Source organism: Microtus pennsylvanicus, chromosome 4 (genome assembly GCF_037038515.1).
Source record: "Microtus pennsylvanicus isolate mMicPen1 chromosome 4, mMicPen1.hap1, whole genome shotgun sequence".
Classification (NCBI taxonomy): Eukaryota; Metazoa; Chordata; class Mammalia; order Rodentia; family Cricetidae; genus Microtus; species Microtus pennsylvanicus.
The window spans coordinates 107,783,426-107,794,103 of NC_134582.1; the positions used below are offsets into that span (position 1 = coordinate 107,783,426).

Below are 10,678 nucleotides of genomic sequence, written 5' to 3' on the forward strand. Positions count from 1 at the left end.
TGCTAGAAACTGAACTAAGGTCATCCAGCTTGTCATTAAGTTCCCTTACCTGCTGAACCTTCTTGCTGGCCCACGATTATTTTAAACAAAAGGTGAATTACCACTGTGCCACTTTTAGTCATCATCTCTGAGATTTGATGATGCTAGGTTCAGGTTTGTGTGTGTAACTCTCCGAATCTACTCCTACAAGCATGTTACAAAAAAGGATATTTTCTTATGCCCTCCAGAATATAGTTTCTTTAGACAGGTTTAATATATTTCTGATTAAATCTTGGGTTCAGAATTTTACTTCTTTGTTATATTTTCCAACAGGCTGTGATGGTATTGTCTATTTGCAGAGAGGCTACATATTTTTATTATTACCCATAACTGCCATACCAAATTCTCCCATTTCTGTTGATGACTATGGGTCTCCCAAAGTGTGTGGGTCATTGTAGTTTATAAAAATAATGGCTATTTCACTTCAATAATCAATTTATACTTATTTTTTTCTATCAAGTCACATTATCCTGCACTTTCAGAACAAGGTTTGCTATCAGAGGTCATTGTGGGGGTGGGAGGGGGGCATATGGCCCATGATTAACTTTGGTAGTTGCCCCTATTGTTTTAGTGTTAAATATGATATCCAGAATTTCTTTTTAATCACATGACCTGGATAGATGATGATTTTGTATTTTTTTCAATTTATCAAAAATTTACATAAAGAATGAATATTGACATCTGGAGAGACCCCAGTTGGGTAAAGTCCTTTCTGGGCAAGCATGGGGACCCATGTTTAAATCCTCAGAACGTCATGTAAATCTAGGTGTGGTAGCACGCACCTGATCCGGAACCCTAGTGTTTCTGTAGCAAGAGGGGAGGCAAAGAAAGACCAAAACCTCAAAAACTCACAGGTCAGCTAGTTTGTACTGCAGTAGTAAATCAAACAGAGACCCTGTTTCAAAAAATGAGGAGGGGGTGAAGAACGATGCTCGAGGTTGTTCTCTGGCTTCCACACATGCACGTCAACACGCAAGCACCTGCACTCTGTACACATCACACATGCCCACAGAATTTTAGAGAGACGACAGGCTGGCACAGTGGCCATGAGGTAAGGGCTCTTGTCCAAGTGCTGATGACCTGACTTTGACCCACGGGACCTAAATTGCATACTGGGAGAAGATAACATGCCCTGCAAGCTGTCCTCTGACAATGCTCATGGTCATACTCACAAGTGGACACACACTCACAACAGTTAAACGAATAACTGTAAAAGAATAAATGCTGAACTTTTTCCAAATGTCTTTGGAGATCTAACTGAAATCATTATATGCCCCTCCCATGATCTGTTTATAATTTATAATAAAATCACATTAATGTTTCAATTAGAAAATAATTTTAACGTATACTGCAGAGTAATGTGGTGGTGAATATCTGATACGGAATCAGAAATGGAAATGGGGATGGAATCACAGGTGGAGAAGGCCATCCCTTCAGAATATCGGCCGTAGAAGGAGAGGTAATTGGAAGGAGAACATTACCAAGGTGTGGAGAACCATTAATATGGCTCCTTATTTGAAATACCATTGAATTTTTTTGTTATAGTTACTAAAGCAAACGCTTCACCATAGTGAAAAGATGAATAGGGCAGTCAAATTTCTTAGAGACTGCAGTCTGACAGGATGGAGGGAAATTTTTCAGTTTTTCCTGTTAATGTTTGCTTCGTGCCTGCAATGTGATTGATTTTAGAGAAGGCTCCATGCGACCCTGAGAAGATCATCTCTTCCTTATCTGTTGATCTAAGTATAATTTAGCTTTAAGATTTCTTGGCTGATTTCTTTGCTAGATCTACCTAGATGTGCTAGACCACATGTGGCCTTCTGGTCTTGTGGCTTATTTTGTATTGTCAATATTGTTATTGTCTTCTTTGTCTTAAATCCCCACCAGAATGATTAATAGAGTAAACATCTCTGTTACTACCCAGAGTTCCTTTCTTAAGGAATTGTTCTTCTCCCTACTACAAAGGATGCTGCTGATCCCCAGATAAGGGGGATTCAGGCCTGAAGCAGCTCACTCGAGAGCTGGTACTCAGGAAGCAGAGATGAGCAGTGACTGTAACTGAGAACACCACTTCCAGCATCCCAGAGAAAAGGCTGACAAGCTCTCAAGGCTGAGCCCCGACTATCCTTTCATGATTCTTTCACGTATTCTTGTGGGAACATTGGAGTCTCTCGATGGATAGTTCATGTGGAATTGTGACAACCTGTGAATGTATTTCCAGATCGGCATTTCCGTTAACTAGTTAGGTGCAGTTAAGGGAAACATTCTATTTGTTTATTTATGCCTTGCTCCTTTAATAAAGAAAACATGAAATGATATGAATTTCCCTCTAAGGACACTTGTCACTAGAAAGTATTATAATTAATATTTCCAAGGTAGTTTGTAGCTACAATTGTTTTATTCTTTAATTCTGGTTATTTTGTAGAAATAATTTTTAGTTCCCCAACCTCAAAAGAAGACTTGTTAAATTTAATTTTCCTCAGAGTTTTTTTTTTTCCTGGCTCCATTATCAGTACTTAGCACACTGCTTGGCGAACAAGAGCTTCTCTTAAGTATTGGATGAATACACGAATCAGACAGAATGGATCTCGTAGGATTTCACAGAATTTCAACTTTTAAGCTTGTTAATGTTGTATTAGTGACCCGCTTTTGCAAATGTTTCAGAAATAATTTTAAAAGAGCCAATTTTGGTATGACAAACAGCCCCATCTTTATTTTCTTGAGCAGAACAGTGTTTCAGAACCTCTAACTTGGTATGTGTTTTTGCCTTTTTGATCTTTAAGTTTATGAAGAAAACTATTTAAAAATCTTCAATCGTGTTTTAAATCTTGCTAAATAAAAGTGAGACATGATTTCTCTGAGCTAGAATCTACCTTGGGTCTTCTGAAAGCAGTAAGATGGGCGTCTGGCAGCCTCAAAACACTGAATGCAAACAGTACAAGCTTCAACATTTAGCTGCTATCAAAAGTGATTTCATCCCTCTGCTAAGGAAAAGAGAGAAAGAGAGAGAGTCAGTCTGCGGATTTTCGTTTGTTTTCTTGCTGCTACCATGAGTCTCACAGTTTTATGTTATTCTGGTTTCCTTGAATTCAAGGAATGGTGATAAGGGGTTTGTCTTGGCAGAAGGATTCTGGGGTCAGTGACCTCTACCAGGTGGCTGTCTCTGAGGGAGTGTATCCTGCTCCTTTTTACTGTTCCTCCTGACGTGGAGCTAGAGTGCCCAAGGATACTCCCAAGTCACATGCTCTTACATTTGAAATACTTAGGGACAACCTTGATTTGTTTGTTTGTTCTTTGTCTCCAGAAGAAACATTAAACAGCAAGCAAGCATCATTTCCAGACACAGAGAGAGTACTCAAAGGAGTTTTGCATGCATTTCATGGTCTCCCTGGGAAGCAGTATGAGGCTTGGAAAAGCTACTACAGTTTATTAATTCCATTTGTTTTCAAGGAGAATGGTAGGGTTTTATTTTGTTGTTGTTTTTTTTTTCATGGCAATGCTAAGGAGCCTAGCCAACAAAAAAAGGTTTACCAGTGTTTTCCCATAGCTATCACAATCATAAGTGTTTGTTTGTCATGTTCTCTTTAACCTTATTTCTGTGACTATTATTTTACATGTAAAGTGGGTGCCTGCTATGTTTCTACTGTAAATTATACTTTTATCCGTTTTAAAAATAAACTCTTTATTCTTTGCTTTTGCATCAGATTCTACATATTTGTGCCTCACAGTCAATCTCCGACTCAGTCTTCTATACAAAACTTCCTGGTTGTTTGCTATTAGATGTGTTTCATGTCAAAACATATCTTATATGATCTAATGACCTTCATCTGGAGTAGAGAATGTAGTCTGTGCTCGGCCTGTGCCCTCCTTCATGTTCTTTCCAGTGAATGTAACCTTTTCTTTTCCACAGTAATAGGTGCTTCTCGGTCTTGATACACATTAATATGTTTTATTCCATCTTTTTATTTTAGCCTTGTCAAAAGTTAAAACTCTTTCTTCTGTAAATTGAATGTTCTATTTCTGGCTTATGAATTTCATCTTCTGTCTGTTACTCATTTTCTTGTTAAAAAGTATGAACCATGCATCTTTCTTCTTTATGAAGTATTGTTTTTGTTTTAACTAAAATGATGTTTTTTAATGGGAACCTGATATGGTTAGAATTACACTACACACACACACACACACACACACACACACACACACACGCACACACACACACACACACATTCATGGGTCATCCTGAACTGGAAAGTTACAAAATAACAAAGGTAACCGTAGGTAGAGGCTGTTTTAGAACCTGGGGAGCCAGATTACTTCTTCCTGCCCTCCCACTGGTGCCCACCCCTGAGCCCATCTTGCCAAGGCACAGAAGCCTCTGTCCCCCACCACCACCCTGCTCCACACAGAGGACCCGCAGTCCCCACTTCAGCCCTGGCAGCTCCCCTGATCATACCCTGCTTTTCTACATCAATCGTCTCCATAGTTACCCCACATATGAGATCCTTCTGGTCCCCTTCCTTGGCTATCTAGTTTAGAAGCTTTACAAGGGGTTGAATTTATTTATACAAGAGCAGTTCATGTTCTAACACGAAGGATTCAGACATTTCTAGGACTCGGTTCATGGCTGTCCGCCACCTCCACTAGAGAATCTTTCCCAGCCACCACCACCACCATGCTACCTTCTCCACAGCCTCCACAGCTGTGAGTCCTCCTTGCCCTCAGCTTCCACAACCATTTCCACCACATGACTGAAGTCAGCCCTGCAGGTAACAAATGAAACCTCGATAGGATTCCCAGAGAATTCTTTACTATCAAACTACTTAGCACCGTTAGCAGAAGGTGGGTCATCTAATGTGATTGTTACCTCACCCTTCCACCTGACAGTTTCCTGTCTGTATGCAAATTAATCACAGGCTGTCCAGTATGCTTATTTGTCTTAGTAATTCCAATCTGTCAGACATAATCAACCACAGATTCAATTTTAACATCTTACCGAAACCTTGCACAAAGATGGTGTTGTCTGAATTATCCTGTTTGCAATTGTGATTTGATCCTTGATCCGGAGTCCCCCCAAATTTATTGAAACCATCCCAGTTACTTCTGCCCATGCCACCTCCACTTCCACAGTCTTTGCGTTCATAGCCGCCACTGCTGCGGTTGTAACCACCTCCCTAATCCCTGTCACGACCCCCACTGTACTGACGGGGTCCCCTGTAGCCACCACACACTATTACTCTGGTCCTCATTGCCATAACTACCACTGCCACCAGAGACAGAGAGGTCGCAGCTGCCTCCGCCACTTCCTTCCACTGCAACTGCTGCTCTTGGTTCTGCTATCCACAACCCCGACAGAGGTTAGAGGAGCTTTGCTGCCGTTCTTGGTTTTGTTGCTGCCCACTATAGGCAGATTGTTGTCCATATTGCCTCCACTCCGGGACTGCCCATAGCCTCTGCTCTGAGAACTGCCGCTAGAACTTTCCGGAGGGGCTGCTAGGAGCTGGCTGTGGCCATAGGAAGGGTAGGGGACTGCTGCCCATAAGAAGATTGAGGAACTCTGGCTGCTGCTATAGCCTTCAGTGGAACCTTGTCCCAAGAGGCTGACTATCACAGCTCGTGTTCTATGCTTGTCCGTTTGAACCATAGCTGCTCTGATGGGCAATAACCATTATAACTCTACTGGCTACAAGGCTAACTGCGCTATTGGGAATAGCCCTCCCCAGGCTGGGTAGGACAGGATGCACAACTTTGAACTACTTGCTGGGTTTAGTTGTTTGAAGCCACACGTGTGCACACACACTCGGGCCACTGAGATACAAAATTCCAGAGGACTGTGAGCCAGCACAACAAGAACCAAGCTGCGAAGCATCTTGGCTATAACTTAACTATTTCTTTAGAAGTGGGTTGGTTCATGCTCCTGGTTATAGTCAATCTCTCAATTATCCTTATTTGCATTTTGAATTCCTTCCTTTATTCTATTGATTAGTAATTTTTTTCAGTGTGCAAATAATTGTTTCTAAAAGCTACTGTGTTGATAATGTGCCATTTTTGAGAAATTTGGTTGATATAATGATTCTTTTGGAATTATTGAAATCTGTTTTATAGCCCAAGAAGATGGTTTTTGAAAATATATTATGGATGATTTTAATAATTGTAACTCACAACAGCTAGCAAGCTTGAGATATGAGGTTATTAGGGACATTAATTTTTAAAATCCATTGTAATTTATTTTTCTATATCAAAGTATTCTATTAGATGCTTTACTTTAAATCAACTCCTGTTTCTAATAGGTTCTTCAATATTTTAATATTCTGTGATCTTGGATAGATTCAACATCACTGAAGACTATTTTATATTATTAAGCAACTCTTTATCCCATTTGGCACTTTTCTTTCAGTTTTATTTGATGATATATTATTATATTATTATTGCCATTCCTATTCTGTTTTTGTGTTTAGTGAACCTTCATTAACCTCATCATTTTGTTTGCTTGTTTTATATTTCCCTTTCCTTCCATCTTATTACTTTTAATTTTCCTCAATTTTGAGTTTCTAAAAAATAATCACATATAATTGTGGTTTACGTAACTAAGATGCAGTTTTTATTTCTAATGTTTCAAATTCATTTATTTGTATTCATTTCATTGATCTCATTCTGATCTTGTCATTTCATTTTATACTTTTAAATATTTCCATTATCTTGACTACTTTATTTTCCTTTTTAGCTTTTTATTGATTCTTTGTGTGAAACATTTATCTAATTATTTTTATCAATAAAAACTCGAGAGTCAGATATCAGGGTGAGAACTTGAGTGATCAGAGAAGCAGTGACCTCCTCTCTCTCATTCTCAGATCAAAAAGGGCAAAGGCCCTCTCTCAGCCCTGCCCTACCTCTTCCCCATGTCTATCTGCCCACAGTCCTACAAAACTTCTTTGCTTAATTTTGTCAGCTAATAGCCCTCTGATTCAAAACAAGCCCATTGGCAGTCTTGGGAGCATCAGAAGGCAATCAAAATATCACGCTTGTTAATTTCACATCATGCACCCTTATCTCATGCATCTCCCCATCCTTCTATATCACTCTCTGCCCTTGCAACCTCCCCCAACAAAGAAAACAAAACAAAAATAAAATAAAATAATGAAGCTGGAGAGATGGTTCATTTAAGAGTTTAAGAGCCCTGACTGCTCTTCCAGTGGTCCCGAGTTCAATTCCCGGCAACCACGTGGTGGCTCACAACCACCTATAATGAAATCTGGCGCCCTCTTCATGCAGGCAGAGCACTATACCTAATAAATAAATAAAATCTTAAAAAGCAAATAAATGAAAACAGTCTCGTACTTGTCACCCAGTACCCCCCTTTGCCTACACAGCTTTGCTTGCAAATGTTCATCGCACTGGGTCATTGGTCTGGTTCGAGGCCTCTGGCTTCTGCTACACCATCAATACTGGGTCCCCACGGGACTCTCCTCGGGTATCCTGTTCTCACCCTGTGTCATGAAGACCTTGCAGCTTTGTTTTAACCGGCCTGCCTCCTTCACATGCTCCAGCAGTTTTTAGATGGGGTAGATGTTGGGGTGAACCCACTCAGCCCTAGGCCTCGGAGGTAGCTGAGTTGGTCAGCCCACCTGTTCTCCTGCTCCCACGCCACCAGGGTCAGCTCCCCAGCTTTGCCCAGCTGAGGAGTGGAACCAGTTATCCTGTCTGTGACTGTCGGCAAGGGGTGGGACCAGCTCTTCATTGCTCACCCCTTGGGGAGCAGCGCGCTCTTGTACCCACACCACCAAGGTCAGCTTTCCAGGACTGCCCTAAGAGGAGCAGTGCTGGGTCACCCGAGTGCCAAAGACAACAAGGAGCCGGGTCCTCTCTCATCCATCATGTCCTCAGGGCTGGTTCTTTCATGCCCATTACTCCAGAGCCAGCTCTCCCATACTGCACAGGCAAGGACCAGGGTAGCTAGCCCACACCAGGGGCATTTGGTGGTAACATGCGTCACAGACAACAACCCAGATCCCTTTTGCTGCAGGGCCGTGGACCCAAACATAGCCCTTGGTGGCAGCACAGACCTCAGGTGTCAGCGCTGGCTACTCACATCAGGCTGTTCCTCACCACCCTGGCATCTCCCCTTCCACCTCTTTTCATAGTGTTCAAACCATTCTGCTTGTCTTTCTATACCTTCTCTCCATGATGTCCTTGCTCTTCTTAGTGGTACCCAGTCCATCTGCTCCAAGTGGCTGTGGATGGCGATCCTCTCCAGAATCTGCATTTAAGTTGGTCTCCACGGCAACTTCTCTATAAGGTGCCAGGCATTCTTTTTTGGCACTGAGTCAATTCTACTTATTATTATTGCCTCTCTGGAGTTTGTCTTCCCCAGCTGACTCCAAACTTCATGAGAGCAGGAAACTGCATCTGTCGCGTTCCCCAACACAGGTAAACACCCGTCAAGGCCTCCATTTCTGCCTCTCTCAGTAGAGCCCACCATTCCATTTTCCTAACTTTCCCACCTCTCCTTCACGTCTTTGTTCTGTGTAGTGGTGTTCGGCATTGCCACCTTGGGGTCCTTGATGGTCTCTGACTTTTTTTTTCTTTTTATAATATTGACAAATTGTTCTGATGCTTTCCCCCAAATTTTTAGAAATTAAGTTTTCATTTGTCAATGATAATATTAAAGCTGGGAAAATTTCTTGTGTCTTTTAAATGTCTTTAAAAGTACAGGGAATTTAATAAACCCATACTTCTATCTTCCTCCCTTCTACCTACATTTCAATTCTCTGCATGTTTTACTAATAAACACTGGACATTCCATTTGGTTCGGTAATAGCAGTGATTCATTTTATGTTGTGAACATTAACTTTACTTTAAAACTAATGAATTAATTATTCAATCAAATTTTACTTCAATTTAACATCAGTTGCTTATACTAATGTGCTGCTCCATCAGTACCACTATTAATTCTGTATCTGCTGTGGTTTGGATGTGTTTTCTCCCCACAGTGCTGCATTCATGCTCAAAGATGGATGCCCAGTGTGGGGGTCCTCAAGTGGGGAACCTTTAAGATGTAGGGTCTATTAACTGAGGTTTATGTCCTGCCCGGTCCTGCAGCCATTTAACCCAGAGAAATACACAGAGGTCTACTACATTAATTATAATCTGGTTGGCCTATTAGCTCAGGCTTTTTATTAACTCATATCTTAAATCTTAACCTAGAATTTAGCTGTTCATGTTGGCTCCATTCTGTTAACAGAGGTTTCTGTCCCTCCCTGGTCCTGTAGCTGTTCAGTCTCAAAGAAACACACAGAGGTCTATATTAATCATAAACTGGTTCACCTATTAGCTCAGGCTTCTTATTGATTCTTTCTTGCATCTTAAATTAGCCCATTATTCTTTTCTGAGCTATCCATGTGGCTTGGTACCTTTTTCAGCAAGGCATTCTAATCTTGCTCCTTCTGTGTCTGGGTGACGACTACAGACTGTGTCTTCCCTCTTCTCAGAATTCTCATTGCCCTGCCTCTACTTCCTGCCTGGTCGACCCACATATACTTCCTGCCTGCTACTGGCCAATCAGTATTTTATTAAAATACAAGTGATAGGGTACAGACCATTGTCCCACAGCAAGGGTCTACTAACTCAGAAAGATAAGACCCACATGCTCCCTCTCATATGCATGGCGTGTGTGTGTGTGTGTGTGTGTGTGTGTGTGTGTGTGTGTGTGTGTGAATGCGGGTAAAGCCTAAAAGAACAAGAAAGGAGACCAAGAGGGTAACAAACGGTGAGGAGGAAGAAGGGAGTGTGCAGGAAGACACATAGGATATGAGAGAAGGAATGAGACTTGGGGGGATAAAAGAGGAGTTTAGGGTTAGTAGAAGGGTGGGCGAGAAGAGAACTCTACTAAAAAACAATTTGTTCAAAAGTACCACGATGACATACAACACTGTGAAACTTGATTTAAAACAAATAACAAAAAACAAGTGAGTCTAATGGAATAGAATGAGGTCATTAGGAGTTCTGCTTTCAAGAGGAGTTTTATCTCAGCACCTACATTGCAGCTCAAATGCCTTTGTAACTCCAGGCCCGGAGAATCTGATGCCTTCTCCTGGCCTTAAAGGGCACTGCTCACATGTGGTATACAGGTATATATGTAGATAAAATGCTTAAACATTTGAATAGATCTTTAATACAGTTCTGTGGATGAACGAGTCCTCAGGAAAGTGTGCTGTTAGCAAACAGGACCATTGCATGAATTTAACTTTGTCCGCAGTTGTTTTCCTTCATGTTAGTCTACCATAGCCAAACAGAATCTTCCCAGGAGCCAAATTAATGAGAACATCTGATTTGGAGCCGTCCTACCCCAAACTCTGATCCAAGCAAGCCTTCTTCATAAAGTACCAGTTTCATACACCATTTTTTTGAATTTTAATTTTTGATTTTGTTTTGCTACAACAGAAGGCAGAGTTAGTTTCATATTGAGTACATCATCCTTTCAATGCTTTAAACAGTTTTTATTAAGGCAAAGTATGTGGTATGTGTGTGGGAAATGTTTAATTCTTATATGTATCAGCCTTTCCTGGTATTCTTTTGTGATCCTTCCATAATGGTATTTTCTCCTCAAATGTGATGGCTATTCCTTTAAATTTTGGCACTGGGT

General features: G+C 41.1%; 1 pseudogene; it reads right to left on the minus strand.

Annotated features, from left to right (window-relative positions):
- Nucleotides 1-4,679: 4,679 nt before the first annotated feature.
- Nucleotides 4,680-5,680, minus strand: LOC142849069 (RNA-binding protein FUS-like; annotated as a pseudogene).
- Nucleotides 5,681-10,678: the final 4,998 nt, after the last annotated feature.